Source organism: Pseudophryne corroboree, chromosome 6 (genome assembly GCF_028390025.1).
Source record: "Pseudophryne corroboree isolate aPseCor3 chromosome 6, aPseCor3.hap2, whole genome shotgun sequence".
Taxonomy (NCBI): Eukaryota; Metazoa; Chordata; class Amphibia; order Anura; family Myobatrachidae; genus Pseudophryne; species Pseudophryne corroboree.
This window is the reverse complement of record NC_086449.1, coordinates 671,444,714-671,462,461: the sequence shown is the minus strand read 5'-3', so window position 1 is coordinate 671,462,461 and position 17,748 is coordinate 671,444,714.

Here is a 17,748-nt window from a genome sequence, read left to right as displayed (position 1 = left end):
CTCTCCCATACATTACTTTTTTCACCAACCCACCTCCCCTCCTCTCCCTTCACCCCCCCCCCCCCTCCCAGGTAATATTAGTGTACAACCCCTCTCCCATACATTACTTTTTTCACCAACCCACCTCCCCTCCTCTCCCTTCACCCCCCCCCCCCCCTCCCAGGTAATATTAGTGTACAACCCCTCTCCTATACATTACTTTATCCACCAACCCACCTCCCCTGCCCAGGTAATATTAGTATGCACCCCCTCACACACACCATGACCACCCACCATTCCAGACAAAAGGAATAAGCCCAGGTACTTACCACTGCCTGCAGGGTGGCTGTGCTCTCCTCAAACACTGGCTGCTGCAGGGGAGAAGCCAGAACAGGACAGGCCAGGAGGCGGGGACTCGGGAGCACATTGTTGTTGTACCCAGTGCCAGGGCTGACTCCAGTCCCCAGCTCCTGTGTGGATCAGTTTCATTCTGCAGGGGGACCCAGTCACAAGAGCAGAGTCTGAGTGGGACACTGCACCTGTAGCAGGCACAGGTGCTGACAGTGCAGGGGATAGTGTCACATGGGCTGGCTCACATGTCACCTCCTGTAGGGGAAGTGAGAGGAACGGGAGGGGGCGGAGACTGGGAGGAGTAGACAAAGGACGGATGGCACATGTGGAAGGAGAGGGGAGAATCAGTGTGACAGCGCCCCGGGCAGCGCAGTGTGACAGGGGAGAGGAGGCAGCAGGGTCCGGCAGCGGTGTAGTGCAGGCGTGGAGGCCGGTTGCTGGGAGGTTAGTGGGAGAGAACACTGACTGCAGCAGCGCCCTCATCAGTCCCGTGCTCTACGCAGCCGCGTAGTCGGCGTATGCGTAGGGCCGGGCCTGAGCCACCCACAAGCCACTACAACTCTGTCTGAACGGCGGCGGCGCAGTGGGAGGGGGCCGGGCAGCGATGCGCAGCAGGTGATCCAGTCATCGCTGTCTGTGTGCTGCTGTAGTAGCACTGCTACAACAGCAGCACACAGACAGCGATGATCGGATCGCAAGCATGACGTGCGGGGGGTGTCGGACATTAGGGGGTGCCTGTGCGCACCAGGCACCCCCCGTGCGCACGCCTATGATGGCAATTCAATTGTGAAGAATGCAACTCTGAATACGTGAAGCCACCCTGCCTCCACATGGCTGCAAATGCTCTACAAGCTGAACTTGCAGCAGCTCCCAAACCCTCTGCCCTTCCCCCGGAATCAGTGCCTGGCTTGTGCAGGAGCTATAAAAAAAACCCTGTGCAATAAATATAAAACCATGACAGAATGACAGCACTATTTGTGGAATTAATGGGGCATTAATAGTAATGTTTAATTTTTATGACTCTTTTTAGGGTCTTGGCAATTAAAAAAAAAGGCCATCATCCTAAAGTATTATATTAATCTACTATTGTTTCATTTATTGCACCCTCTGTACAGTTTGTTCACATTTCCCTGCACTTACTGTACTTGCAGCAGTAGATGGATATATCACTATCACCCACTTCAATGTAAAGAGACACAGTACCATTGTACCCCAGGGAAATGGATACCTAGCAACAGTGCCGTAACTAGACATTTTAGCGGTGTCTGCAAGAAATGGCATCGGAGACCCCCACCCCTCTATGGAAAACAGGGGCAATGCGCGCCGCAGGCGCACGCAAAAAATATAGGGGCGTGGCCACAAAATAATACCAATTCATATAACGGTGCTCAGTAGTCTCCATTATTCAAATTACGCCGCACAGTAGCACCACTACACCAGGTAGAGCCCCTTTTACACATTACGGCAGACAGATTCCCCTTTTTACACATTACGGCAGACAGCGTCTCCTTTTTACACATTACGGCAGACAGCGTCCCCTTTTTTTTACACATTACGGCAGACAGCGTACCTTTTTTACACATTACAGCAGACAGTCCCCCTTTTTTTACACATTACGGCAGCCACGTCCCCTTTTTACACATTACGGCAGACAGCGTCCCCTTTTTTACACATAACGGCAGACAGCGTCCCCTTTTTACACATAATGGCAGACAGCGTCCCATTTTTACACATAACGGCAGACAGCGTCCCCCTTTTTACACATAACGGCAGACAGCGTCCCCTTTTTACACATAACGGCAGACAGCGTCCCCCTTTTTACACATTATGGCAGACAGCATCCCGTTTTTACACATTACGACAGACAGCGTCCCCATTTTACACATTACGGCAGACAGCGTACCCTTTTTATACATTAAGGCAGCCGGTCCCCCTTTTTACACATTGTGGCAGACAGACAGACAGGATAGATAGATAGATAGATAGATAGATAGATAGATAGATAGATAGATAGATAGATAGATAGATAGATAGGTACCCTCAATGTGCAGGGTAAAGAAGTAACCTATAGGGCAATATGTGTTTTTTGCTCCTAGCAACCCTGCAATCACCTGTTCTGTAGTCCTCTGGTGCATGTGAGCAGACAAGTGCAGCCGTCCTCCCTCCACTTCCGAGTTCCATGCACAACACAGCGTTAGCCGACGACAGCCTAATCAATCATTCAAAAGAGCTGATCGCTGGTAGTAAAATAAAGATAAGGGAAAGCACGCGACCTAAGCCAAGCCAGTTCACTGCAGGATTGTGGAGAGAGTGAACAGCTTTTTTGAATGATTATGCTGTCCGTCGGCTGCTGTGTTGTGCATCAAACTAGGAAGTGGTGGGAGGAGGGCTGCCGTTCGTTCTAGCCCACCCCCTGCCGCTGTCCAATTATTGACAGGGGTGTGCCTTGATGTGAGTTAAAGGCACAGCCCCTGTCAATGAGGCAATTAAGCTGGTGCCGCTTTCCACTAGTATTTCAATGGGCTTTTCCAGCCCGCGATTTGGCCCCGCCCCCTGCCCGCCCCCCTCTTCAGACACTTTATTATTGTCACTGGGAGGCAGCGCTCTCGCTGCCTCCCATAGAGATTTTGCTGCAGTGTCAGTTTAAAAATGATTAAAATAATACAAAGTAGTGTTTAGTATCTTCTTTGTATTATTGTAATCATTATGACAGGGGAGGCACTGCCTCCCCTGCCTCCCCTGACTGCACGTCCCTGGTGTGTGTGTGTGTGTGTGTGTGTGTGTGTATACAGTATGTGAGCGTATATATGTGAGAGTGTGTGTATACTGTTTTTAGGTTAGGGGGGAGATCTTTAACGCTCTCTGTACCACCCCTAAACCCTCGCGCCCCCCCCCCCCCCCTTGTTCTGTCACTGACTCAACCCCACATGTTCTGTCACCGTGTCACCCCCCGTGTTCTGTCACTGACTCGACCCCACATGTTCTGTCACTGTGTCACACCCCGCGTGTTCTGTCACCGTGTCACCCCCCGTGTTCTGTCACTGACTCAACCCCACATGTTCTGTCACTGTGTCACACCCCGCGTGTTCTGTCACCGTGTCACCCCCCGTGTTCTGTCACTGACTCAACCCCACATGTTCCATAGGTACTCTGTGATACCACTTAAACTACTAGACAATTATACTACTGCCTGATAACAGTCACATGAACTTCCCCCACCAGCAGCTACTGTACAATTGTTATTCCGCTACCTTAAGTATTGAGTGTTTCCCTCACCTATAAGACGTACGTTCATCTTTACCTTCTGTTTTATGTAACTGTAGGCATTTTTTTTAAGTCATCTTTACCTTCTGTTTTATGTAATTGTAGGTATTTTCTTTTAAGTCACAATACCCTCCACATAGATCGCAATGTATAAGACAATTCTCAATGCAAGAACAGAGGGAGTGCATGTACAACTTTGATTTTTAATAAGGTAACAAATTTTATAATGACAAATATTTTTTTTTAATAATCTCCAAGATTGCAATTTCTTTTGGTTATTGAAATGGATTCTTACCAGACTACTTGAATCAATAGCAAAGTCAGTAAGACAAAGTTCCTCCTATATGCAGGTGAACTACAATGGAAAAAGCTCACAATGTAGATTGGCAAATGGTAACATATAATTGGTACTTTCACTGAAAGATACAGAGTGTCACCAGGACAGCTACGCAGGGCCAGATTAACAATAGGGCGGATGGAGCTCCAGCTCCAGGCCTCCACATAAAAATAGGCCCATCATCATAGCAGCATGATGATCACTAGCCACACAGTTGGCCACACAGTCAGCCATAACTCACAAGTATTACAACTGTTTTTCTAATTTTCTCAGAAATATATGCAATTTTTGTATTTATTTTGTACTTAGGAAAACAGTGGAGCTGATAGTGTAGGAGGTGTACACACCCATGTGGCTCTGCCCCCCCCCCCCCCCCCCCACACACACACACTCATCACAGCTCCTCCACATCTCACCAGTAGGCCCTTGAACATTTTCAGCTCCAGGCCCATGTGACCCTTAATCTGGCCCTGCAGCTACGCTGTTAGCCGTCTGAGGCCCGCACTGTGCTACCACCTCCCTGCCGCCACAAGCAAGCTCAACACCTGGATGTCGGATCCTGTGATTCCATGGAGGACAACACGGCTGCTGGGTGGGAGCGGCGGTTCTGGATGATTACCGTGGAGGGAGTGTACGGCTTCTGATGTACAGGCGTGATAGATGTCCCCGATATACGGTGACCACAGGCAGCGATTCCAGCGAGTCCTGAAAAGCGGGTTACCAGCAGTGTGGAGGGCTAGATGGCAGTGCAGGGAGACCCCTTTACGCGTTTCTCCGTGGCAACGGTTTCTTCAGAAGGTAATGTTGGTTCTCAATTAGAGGAGTATTTAAAGGTTGGACTGAACAATCAATAAAATCCGTAAATTAACTAGTTGCAGTGATCAACGGTATAATCATGCACCTGTGCAATAAGTAAATGTTTATGTACAAATACAATTTTTTACTTTTAATAAAAACATAACCAATCATCATTACAAACATATTCATGTTTCTGCAAAAAATTAGATAAATGATACTTAATATAAAGGTATGTTCTCTTGCTGACAGAGAGAACTAGAGCATGCAGTGATCAAATAAGAACAATCTCCTAATGATCATCCTACTATACACCGATGTGTTAGTTCCCATAAGGAAGGAATATTACAAGATTAATTATTGATAATCTTTTTTCTCTTACGTCCTAGAGGATGATTGAGTCCACATTAGTACCATGGGGTATAGACGGGTCCACTAGGAGCCATTGGCACTTTAAGAGTTTGACAGTGTTGGCTGGCTCCTCCCTCTACGCCCCTCCTACCAGACTCAGTTTAGAAAATGTGCCCGGAGGAGCCGGTGACAGCTAGGGGAGCTCTACAGAGCTTCTTTAGTAAAAGTTTATTTTAGAGTTTATTTTTTTACCAGGAGGCTGTTGGCAACAGCCTCCCTGCTTCGTGGGACTAAGGGGGTGAATAGTGTCTGCCCTGCAGGGTCTGAGCCACTATCTCCGCTGACATGACACTGAGCTCCTGAGGGGATCGAACGTTCCCCGTCACAGGGGATCGCTCACCCCGGCAGCATGCCGTCACCCCCTTACAGAGCCAGAAGATCAGTGGCGAGTTAGTCACCGGCCCCCCTGGCAAGCGGGGAGCCGGTGTGAAGATGGCGGCAACAGGGTATGGAGCGCAGTACTAACTGCGCTCTGGGCCCAGTGGTACATTGTGTGGCACTGTGAGCGGCGCCCTGAGGATATGTCCTCTCAGGATGATCCCATTCCATGTAATCAGGATTGCACTGTTTTAGCACAGATACCGGCAAGGGAGCCTGAATGGTTATCCTCTATCAAATCCATGATTTCTCAGATTTCTACTAGGGTTGCACAGAATGAATCTGCAACTCAGGCTTTACAGAACTCTATGGCAGTTTGGTGCGATCTGTTACCTCAGGGCCCCCTCTGGAGATTCTCATAAACGTGCTCTTGCACGGATTATGCAGGATGACACGGATACCGACTCTGACATGGCAGACGGTGATGGGGATGTGCTCAGGGGGGCCGCATCTCTTGCTAAAGGGGTGCAGTTGATGATAGAGGCTATAAGGGATGTGTTGAATATTACAGATACAACACCTGAACAGGTTGAGGAGGCTTACTTCACTGACAATAAGAAAGCCTCCCTAACCTTCCCTGCGTCCAAATAATTAAATGCTATATTTGAGAAAGCATTTTCTTCCCTCAGCTGCACCTGCTACGAAGAAACCTTTTCCTTCAGCGGCTTCACAGTCCTTTTGTGTTTCTAAAACAAAAAAGGCCAAACAGTCCAACACTTTCTTTAGAGGAGGACGGCCAAAATCCAAGAAACCTGCTGCTGCAGGTTCCCAGGAACAGAAACCTGCTTCTGGTACGCCAAAGTCCTCAGCGTGACAGTGGACAGTGCGGCCTGGAAGTAGGGCCGGTGGGGGCGAGACTCAGACATTTCAGTCACGTCTGGGTGTCGTCCGGCTTGTATCCCTGGGTACTAGATATTGTGTCCCAGGGGTACCGGCTGGAATTTCAAGATCTCCCTGCTGACCGGTTCTTCAAATCAGGCTTGCCAGCTTTGCCGGCAGACAGGACTACCCTACAGGGAGCCATCCAGAAACTGGTGGAGGCACAGGTTATCGTACCAGTTTCTCCCCAGATGCAAAACAGAGGTTACTATTCGAACCTTTTTGTGGTACCGAAACCAGATGGTTTGGTCAGGCCCAGTCTGAACTTAAAATCACTAAACCCCTTTCTGAGGGTGCTCAAGTTCAAAATGGAGTCTCTAAGGGCAGTGATATCAGGTCTGGAGGAGGGGGAATTCCTGGTATCCCTAGATATCAAGGATGCGTACCTTCACATTCTGATTTGGCTGCTGCATCAAGCTGATCTCCGATTCACTCTGTTGGACTGTCATTTTCAGTTCCAAGCCCTGCCATTCGGCCTCTCCACAGCACCGAGGGTATTCACCAAGGTGGTGGCGGAAATGATGGTTCTCCTCAACAGACAGGTGGTGAACATAATTCCATATCTGGACGATCTGCTGATAAAGGCATCGTCCAAGGAGAAGCTGCTACGGTCCATAGCTCTCACGACCCAGCTTCTCAGGGAACATGGTTGGATCCTGAATCTTCCAAAATCACATTTGGAACCAACCAGGAGGTTATCCTTTCTGGGAATGATCCTCGAGACGGAAGTGCAGAGGGTGTTTCTTCCAGAGGAAAAAGCGTTGGTGATACAATGGTCCAGGTGTCGGTTCATCAGTGCATTCGCCTTCTGGGGAAGATGATAGCCTCTTACGAGGCCCTGGACAACTGGGCGGGAAACCATCTACACATGCACCAGAGAATACATCTGTCGCCAAATGCCAGGATTTCACTCCTCTGGTGGTTGCAATTACCTCACCTTCTAGAGGGCCGCAGGCTCGGTATTCAGGACTGGGTCCTTCTAACCACGGATGCAAGTCTCTGGGGCTGGGGCGCAGTCACTCAAGGGGAAACCTTCCAAGGAAGGTGGTCAAGTCTGGAAGCTGACCTGCTGTTAAACATTCTGGAACTAAGAGCCGCCTACAACAGTCTTCTCCAAGCGGCCCATCTTCTGAGAAATCGGGCCATTCAAGTGCAGTCGGACAATGTAACGACAGTGGCTTACATAAACTGACAGGGTGGAACGAAGAGCAGAGCTGCAATATTAGAGGTAACAAGAATCTTTCTCTGGGCAGAAAAACACGTGTTGGCACTGTGAGCGATCTTCATTTCGGGAGTAGACAACTGGGAAGCGGACTTCCAAAGCAGACATGACCTCCACCCAGGGGAGTGGGGTCTCCATCCAGAGGTGTTCAAGGAGGTAACAGATCTTTGGGGCGTACCCCAGATTGACATGATGGCCTCTCGTCTCAAAAAGAAGCTTCGGCAGTATTGTTCCAGGTTGAGGGACCGGCAAGCAGTGGCGGTGGACGCTCTAGTGACTCCGTGGGTGTTCCAGTCGGTGTACGTGTTTCCTCCACTTCCACTCATTCCAAAAGTTCTCAAACTCATAAGGAGAACAAGAGTTCAGGCAATCCTCATTGCTCCGGACTGGCTAAGAAGGGCTTGGTACGCAGATCTTCTGGATCTACTTCTAGAAGAGCCGAGGCCTCTTCCTCTTCGGGAGGACCTGCTGCTGCAGGGGCCGTTCTCCTATCAAGACTTACCACGGCTACATTTGACAGCATGGAGGTTGAATGCCAGATACTAGCTCGGAAGGGCATTTCAAACAAGATTATTCCTACCCTGATACAGGTAACATCAAGACATTACCATCATATTTGGAAAAAAATATGTATCTTGGTGTGAGTCCAAGAAGTTTCCTGCGGTGGAGTTTCAACTGGGATGTTTTCTCCTCTTCCTGCAAGCAGATGTGGATATGGACCTGAGGTTAGGATCCATAAAGGTCCAGATTTCGGCCCTATCCATTCTCTTCCAGAAACAGTTGGCTGTCCTCCCTGAGGTTCAGACTTTTTTGAAGGGAGTTCTGAGGTCAAGTTTCTCACGTGGAAGGCTGTCACTTTGTTGGCCTTAGCTTCTGCTAGACGTGTGTCGGAGTTGGGGGCTTTGTCATGTAAAAGCCCAAACTTGATATTCCATGAAGATAGAGCTGAGCTTTGGACACGTCAGCAGTTTTTTCCGAAGGTTGTGTCGGCATTTCATATCAACCAACCTATTGTGGTGCCAGTTACGACTGACTCTTCAATTTCATCAAAGTCCTTGGATGTTAGTAAGGGTTCTAAAGATCTATGTGAGGAGGACTGCTCGTCACAGTAAGTCGGACTCTGTTTGTCCTGTATGATCCCAAGAAAATTGGGTGTCCTGCTTCTAAGCAGACGATCTCTCGCTGGATCAGGTTCACTATCCAGCATGCATATTCTATGGCAGGCTTGCCGTGTCCTACGTCTGTTAAGGCCCACTCCACTTGTAAGGTGGGTTCTTCCTGGGCGGCTGCCCGGGGTGTCTCGGCATTCCAACTCTGCTGAGCAGCTACTTGGTCGGGGTCGAACACGTTGGCAAAGTTCTACAAGTTCGATACTTTGGCCTCTGAGGACCTAAAGTTTGGTCAATTTGTTCTGCAGGAGCCTCCGCGCTCTCCCTCCCATTCTGGGAGCTTTGGTACATCCCCATGGTACTAATGTGGACCCCAGCATCCTCTAGGATGTAAGAGAAAATAGGATTTTAATTACCTACCAGTAAATCCTTTTCTCGTAGTCCGTAGAGGATGCTGGGTGCCCACCCCGGGCTTCGTGTTTCTGCAGTGGTGATTTAGTTCAGTACTGCTTAGTCCTTGGTAAGTACTGTTTTGTTACTTGGTAAGTAATCCTGTTCAGCCGTTGCTGATGTTTCAAGCTAGTTAGCTTGGTTTGCCTTGTGTGTGAGCTGGTGTGAATCTCGCCACTATCTGTGTTAAATCCTTCTCTCAAAGATGTCCGTCTCCTCGGGCAGTTTCTAGACTGAGTCTGGTAGGAGGGGCATAGAGGGAGGAGCCAGTTCACACTCTCAAACTCTTAAACTGCCAATGGCTCCTAGTGGTCCCGTCTATACCCCATGGTACTAATGTGGACCCCAGCATCCGCTACGGACTATGAGAAAAGGATACATAATATTTAAATTTTTTTTAAGATTTTAATTATTTATCTAGTTATGTACAGAACCATACTGGTATATTTTATTCAAATCCTATGCTATGTAGCCTAATAACCATGACATTGTGTATATATAAAATTTATATTCTATGTTAATCATATTCTATTTCTTTTGATATTTTCTCTGTTTATAAAACTAAAATAATAAAAGTTTAAAATGTTCACAATCAGTGGGATTCAAACCCCAGTCTATTTGTACACATTACCTCACTATCAACCTGATGAGCCATAGCAGCTCTATTATCTCAACCTGAGATTTTAGTTACCATTATTTAAAAAAAGATAAAAAGAAAAAATATACTTAAACGTCTCTATATGTCTTTTAAAGATGCCTTACTGACATTATATGAATATGTTTGTAATGATTGTTTATGTTTTTATTAAGAGCTAAAAATTATTATGTGTTTTTACATAAACATTTACTTATATAGTATCTTATAATGGTAGACATAGGAACCATCAGATGTACCCACAGGTGCATGATTATACCGTTCATCAATGCAACTAGTTAATCTATGGATTTTATTGATTGTTCAGTCCAACCTTTAAATACTCTAATTGAGAACTAACATTACCTTATGAAGAAACCGTTGCCATGGAGAAACGCATAAAGGGGTCTCCCTGCACTGCCATCTAGCCCTGCACACTGCTGGTAACCCGCTTTTCAGGACTCGCTGGAATCGCTGCCTGTGGTCACCGTATATCGGGACATCTATCATGCCTGCACATCAGAAGCCGCACCCTCTCTCCCCGGTAATCATCCAGAACCGCCGCTCCCACCCAGCAGTCGTGCTTGTTTTGTTCATATGTTTGTAAATCCAGTCATAAGGATACATAGACATGTGAGTTCACTGCTGTACTGTTTTATTCCATCACCAATTCCAGACACACTGCACACTGGACCACCCACTTCCCAGCATCCCTCTGGTCCTAGGGACCATCACTGAAGATTCAGGCTTATACATATTAGTAAGGGAGTGTCTACAAATATTAAGCATTCTAATGCACTAACATAACATCCTCTTTTCTTTAAAGATAAACCCTGTACGCTTCAATGCAACAATTAACAACGTCATATTGAGAACATCATCTAACATGTTTCAATGAGTCTCTCAGGTCTGCGTATTTCCCTTTTCGGTCTTTCATACACAGTCTGTGTTTCATCGACCATGTTGGACCTTTCTAGAATCGTGGTTTGTTCACCATTATCAGGATCATCACACATGTCAGATGAAGGGTATTCTTCAGTCATGTTGTCTTCATTATGGTTAAGTTGAGATCTTAAATCCACCCGATTTCTTCTTTCTTCCATTCCACACTCTGTACGTATAGTATAAGATCTTGGTGCTACTTGTGTTTGCACAATACCTTTCTGCACCCAAATACCTTTCTCGTCCATCTCGGACTTGGTCACCCGATTTTAGATCAGATAAGCTTTTTGCTCGCCTGTCATGGAACAGTTTCTGTTTCGCCTGTTGACGTTCCTTACTCAGTCTGACCAACGCTGAGTTATGTGTATTAAGCAGTTCATTTGTGCAGGGGAAAGTCCATTCTGTAAAGGTGTACTGCGGTAGATTAAAAGACTTGAAGGAAATCTTCTTTACCTTCTTGAGCTTTTTTCATGAGACTCTTTACAGTTTTTACTGAACTTTCCACCAACCCATTTGAGTGTGGATAGTGGGGACTTGACATAGTATGGACAAATTCCCATTCAACAGCAAATTGTCTAAATTCAGCACTGGAAAACTGAGGACCATTGTCAGTGAACACTTCCATAGGAACACTATGCCTTGCAAAGATTGACTTCATGCAATTGATTACGGCTTTACTAGTAGTTGTATTTAGTGTCTTCACCTCAGGGTAATTAGAGTAATAATCAGTCACGACAATGTACGTTTTCCCATTACAATCAAACAAATCTGCGCCAACTTTCTGGAACGGTCTCTCTGGCACTGCATGAGGACTCAGTGGCTCGACTTGTTGTTTTGGTCTATACGTAAGACATAATTCACATGTAGCTGTAGTCTGTGCTATGTCTTAGTTCATTCTTGGCCAATAAATAACTTCACGTGCTCTCCGCTTACATTTTTCTTCTCCTAAGTGGCCTTCATGTATCTTGCACAGCATAGTTTTTCTTAGTCGTGCAGGTATGACAAACCTATAGCCTTTGTAAATAATACCATCGACAACAGTAAGGTCACTGCGGTACATCCAATAATCATGGATAGACAGCGGGCACGCATGTTTTTCTGCTGGCCAACCTTTCAGAATGATATCTTTCAACACTTTCATTGTGTCATCTGTCTGAGTTTCTTTCCTAATCTGTTCTTGTTTTGCAAGAGACACTGGTAGAGAAGCTACGATCAAATTAACATAGGCTTCTATCTCTTCATCCATAATTTTGGAACCTTCACTTTTGTCCACAGCACGAGAAAGTGTAGCAGCAATGTACATGTATTTACCAGGACAGTACAGCAAGTGTACATCATATTTCTGTAGTCTGATAAGCATTCGTTGAATTCTCATGGGACAGTCATGTAATAATTTAGTCATGGTAGCTACCAATGGCTTGTGGTCAGTTTCCACTGTAAATGTTTGACCATACACAAACTGATGACATCGCTCACATACATATATGGTTGCTAGAAGTTCTTTTTCTATCTGAGCATACCTTGTTTCAGCACTTGTCAGTGCTCTTGATGCATAGATTACTGGTTGCCATGAATCCTCATGTTCTTGTAACAACACTGAGCCTAAGCCAAATTGCGAAGCATCTGCTGAAATTCTTATACTTTTCGCAGGATCAAAGAATTTTACCACTGGTTGCTCTGTAATGATCTGTTTCAAGTTTTGCCAACTTTCTTCTTGTTCATGTGACCACATCCACTCGATATCTTTGTCCAACAACCATCTAAGAGAGGCTGTTCGTTCAGAGAGTTGAGAAATAAACTTTCCTAAGTAAGTAATCATTCCTAGGAATCTTCTGACGTCGTCTTTGTTGTTAGGACATTCCATGTTCACTATGGCTAATATTTTCCTTGGGTCTGGTTTTTCACCTTGATCCCAGACACGTCACCCATAAAGGTAAGTGTATTCATGCCAAATTCACATTTGTCCTTCTTTAGCTTTAGATTAACTTACTTGACAAGTTCCATTACTTGTCTCAATCTAGAATCATGTTCTTCCTTTGTAGATGCCCAGACAATAATGTCATCCATCATTGTTTCAACACCTGGAATATGTTCAAAAATCATGTGTATCTTTTTGTGATATACTTCTGGAGCAGACAATATTCCATATGGTAGTCGAAGAAATCTGTATCGACCTTCTGGTGTATTAAATGTACAAAGCTTTAAACTGGCCTCATCTAGCTTCATTTGCCAGAATCCTGAAGATGCGTCCAATTTACTGAACCATTTTGCTCCCGCAAATTGCGACATGATTTCAACTCTGGTTGGTAGTTTGAAATGTTCTCGTTTAATAGCTTTGTTTAAATCTCTGGGGTCTAGACATATTCTGAGTTGTCCATTTTTCTTTTCAACAATTACTAAGGAGCTTACCCATTCAGTAGGCTCATCATCTTTCTGTATCACACCCAAGGCTTTCATGCGATTTAACTCTTGTTTCAGTTTTTCTCTCAGCGCAAACAGCACTTTTCTACAGGGGTGTATCACTGAAGAAACTTGTGTGTCTATATTTATTTTTTACTCTCCAGGCAAACAACCTAGACCTTCAAACAAGTCTCTGTATTCTGTAAACATCGATTTGCAGTCATCTTCTACTTGTGATGTCACCATAAAAACTTTCTTTAGCAAGCTTAGTTTCTCACAGGAACTTAATCCTAGAATCGGTTGCACATTTTTATCCACCATCAGTAGAGATGTTTTAAACTGTTGTCCCTTATATTTCAGTGTAACTAAGCATGTACCTTTCACATGAATTTCCTCCCCAGTGTACCCTGTAACTTTCACTTTGGCTGGATGAAGTTTAGGTTTTAAAAGTCTTATAGTCTTGAAATTATATTAAATTCACCTGTGCGCCAGTATCAAGCTTAAAGGGAATGACAATCTCGTTCACAAAGTTCAATGCAATCCACAAAGAATTCCTCTGTTTAATAGCATGCACTTTGGTTGTTTCACTTTTCATTTTACAGCATTTGGCAAAGTGATTTAGTCTACCACATTTCATGCAGGTTTTACCATAAGCAGGGCACATTTTAGGATTGTGAGCATTTCCACATCTTCTACAAATTTCCTTATTATACTGTGGCTTAGACGGCTTCATTCTTGAGAATGGAGGTTTGCTTGGCTCTGTTTTCTGCACTTCATGTACAGCACCATCAACTTCCTTGTGTAACGTTTTGATTTGAAATCTAGTTATTTCTGCAGATCTGCACATAGTCACTGCCTTATCTAGTGTTAGGTCTTGCTCTCTCAGCAGTCTCTCTCTAAGTCCATTATCAGGTATTCCACAGACAATACAATCTCTAATCAGTGAATCCTTTAAATCACCAAACTCACAGGTTTTACTGAGTGATTGCAGTTCTGTAACATACTGATCAAATCCATCTCTAGACTTCTGATCACATGTGAAAAACTTATATCTTTCATATGTCACATTATTCCTTGGCACAAAGTAATCTTCAAACTTTTGCATTATAGAAGATAGCACCATATTCTGCCCCTCATCAAACTGAAAACTATTATAAATGTCCAGCACATCCTCTCCTATCACATGGAGGAAAATGGATGCCTTAGTTTTGTCAGCCTCTGTATCAGCTCCACATGCAGCAAGATATATATTAAACCTTTGCTTAAATCTTTTCCAGTTTTCAGACAAGTTACCAGACATCAGCATTCCGGCATGGTTACTCACTGTTTGAAGAGAGGAGCACACGGCAGGCTTTGCAGACACCGAGTATCACAGCCTTACAGACTGCTGCAGGATTCTTTCACACTCTGAGAGCACTAGCAGTCCAAGTTAAACTTCTTCTGACACCATGTTTTGTTCATATGTTTGTAAATCCAGTCATAAGGATACAGAGACATGTGAGTTCACTGCTGTGCTGTTTTATTCCATCACCAACTCCAGACACACTGCACACTGGACCACCCTCTTCCTAGCATCCCCCTGGTCCTATGGACCATCACTGAAGATTCAGGCTTATACATATTAGTAAGGGAGTATCTACTAATATTAAGCATTCTAATGCACTAACATAACAGTGCTGTTCTCCATGGAATCACAGGATCTGACATCCAGGTGAGCTTGCGTGTGACGGCAGGGAGGTGGTAGCACAGCGCGGGCTTCAGACGGCTAACATCACAGCTGTCCTGGTGACACTCTGTATCTTTCAGTGAAAGTACCAAGTACCAATTGTAAGTACCAATTGTATGTTACCATTTAATCTACATTGTGAGCTTTGTCTACTGTAGCTTACCTGCATATAGGAGGAACTTTGTCTTGCTAACTTTGCTAAGTATTCTGGTGTGAATCCATTCCAATAACCAAAAGACATTGCGATCTTGGAGACATGTAATTATTAAATGTTTTTTATTTGACTGTCATTTTTAAATCTGTTACGTTTTTAAAAATCAAAGTTGTACATGCACTCCCTCTGTTCTTGCATTGAGAATTGTCTTGTACATAGCGATCTATGTGGCGGGTATCGTGACATAAAAAAATACCTACAATTACGTAAAACAGAAGGTAAAGATGAGCTTACGTCTTAGAGGGGAGGGAAACACTTAATACTTAAGGTAGCGGAATAACAATTGTACAGTAGCTGCTGGTGGGGGAGGTTCATGTGACTGTTATCAGACAGTAGCATTATCAGCCATCAATAATAACTAGGTGACTGGCATTTCTATGGAGCTACAGCTGTGGTGCGTCATGGATGGAATGAGGAGAAACAGTACAAAGGCGGAGATATGAAAAATGAACCAGGCACCCGTACAGAAGACAGCAGCTGACAGGCATAACTGTCCTTCATCTTTTATCTTACGTGAACCTCCTTCACCTTCTGGTTCTTGATTTTGCTTTCGCCCTGCATAAGAACTCTGTTATCCGCCAGCTTATACAATAGCAATAGTTTAAAAAAGACATTGCAAGTATATAAATAACAATAATTTAAAAAAGTTGTTGTCACAAATATATAGCCATAAACAGCACGTAAAAACAGTAGCACAGCAGTGGTTTACATTCATCGGGTTAGAGTGGAACACATACTATGTAATGCAGGGGTGAGGAACCTCAGGCCCGCGGGCCGTATAAGGCCAGCAAAGCCACTTGATCCGGCACTCCCAGGCTCACCTAACCAAGGGAGATGCCGGGCGCCCACTGAGATTTTGTCACTAGCTGGCGCCCGGCTTCTTCCCCTTAGCAGCAGCCAGAGGCAGGAGCTCACTCCTGAGCTCCGGCTCTGGCAGTGTCGTGTGTGCCTGTGCGGTGCTATGGGAGAGATGTCATGACGTCTTTCCCATAGTTCTGAGGAGCGGGCAGCCAGGCAGAGGGCAAGGGTTCTAAAGCAGGAGCGGGGCTGGTGAGCATTGTGTTTTTTCTTTCTTTTAATGTGTGTGTGTGTAAGTGGCGCTACTAGGGGTCATACCTAATGGGGTCATATCTACTGGGGCAGGCTAATTTTTAAGTTGATAATTTTTGTATGGCCCCCAAAGGATTTTAGAAATATCCAAATGGCCCTTGGTAGAAAAAAGGTTCCCCACCCCTGATGTAATGGAAATGTATGCTATAAACCCAGAAACCCATTATGTTATTAATGTTGTTCTTTATTATTATTATTTTCTCTGAAGTCCTAGTGGATGCTGGGAACTCCGTAAGGACCATGGGGAACAGCGGCTCCGCAGGAGACTGGGCACAAAAGTAAAAGCCCTAGGACTACCCGGTGTGCACTGGCTCCTCCCCCCACGACCCCCCTCCAAGCCTCAGTTAGATTTTTGTGCCTGAACGAGAAGGGTGCACGCTAGGTGGCTCTCCTGAGCTGCTTAGTGAAAAAGTTTAAGTTAGGTTTTTTATTTTCAGTGAGTCCTGCTGGCAATAGGCTCACTGCATCGAGGGACTAAGGGGAGAAGAAGCGAACTCACCTGCGTGCAGAGTGGATTGGGCTTCTTAGGCTACTGGACATTAGCTCCAGAGGGACGATCACAGGCCCAGCCATGGATGGGTCCCAGAGCCGCGCCGCCGGCCCCCTTACAGAGCCAGAAGACAGAAGAGGTCCGGAAAATCGGCGGCAGAAGACGTCCTGTCTTCAACAAGGTAGCGCACAGCACCGCAGCTGTGCGCCATTGCTCTCAGCACACTTCACACTCCGGTCACTGAGGGTGCAGGGCGCTGGGGGGGGCGCCCTGAGACGCAATAAAAACACCTTGGATGGCGAAAAATGCATCACATATAGCTCCTGGGCTATATGGATGCATTTAACCCCTGCCAGAATACACAGAAAAACGGGAGATAAGGCCGCCGAGAAGGGGGCGGAGCCTATCTCCTCAGCACACTGGCGCCATTTTCCCTCACAGCTCCGTTGGAGGGAAGCTCCCTGGCTCTCCCCTGCAGTCACTACACTACAGAAAGGGTTAAAAAAGAGAGGGGGGCACTAATTAGGCGCAGTATAAACAATACAGCAGCTATAAGGGGAAAAACGCTTATATAAGGTTATCCCTGTATATATATAGCGCTCTGGTGTGTGCTGGCAAACTCTCCCTCTGTCTCCCCAAAGGGCTAGTGGGGTCCTGTCCTCTATCAGAGCATTCCCTGTGTGTGTGCTGTGTGTCGGTACGTTTGTGTCGACATGTATGAGGAGAAAAATGATGTGGAGACGGAGCAGATTGCCTGTAATAGTGATGTCACCCCCTAGGGGGTCGACACCTGTGTGGATGAACTGTTGGAAGGAATTACGTGACAGTGTCAGCTCTGTATAAAAGACAGTGGTTGACATGAGACAGCCGGCTACTCAGCTTGTGCCTGTCCAGACGTCTCATAGGCCGTCAGGGGCTCTAAAGCGCCCGTTACCTCAGATGGCAGATATAGACGCCGACACGGATACTGACTCCAGTGTCGACGGTGAAGAGACAAATGTGACTTTCAGTAGGGCCACACGTTACATGATTGAGGCAATGAAAAATGTTTTACACA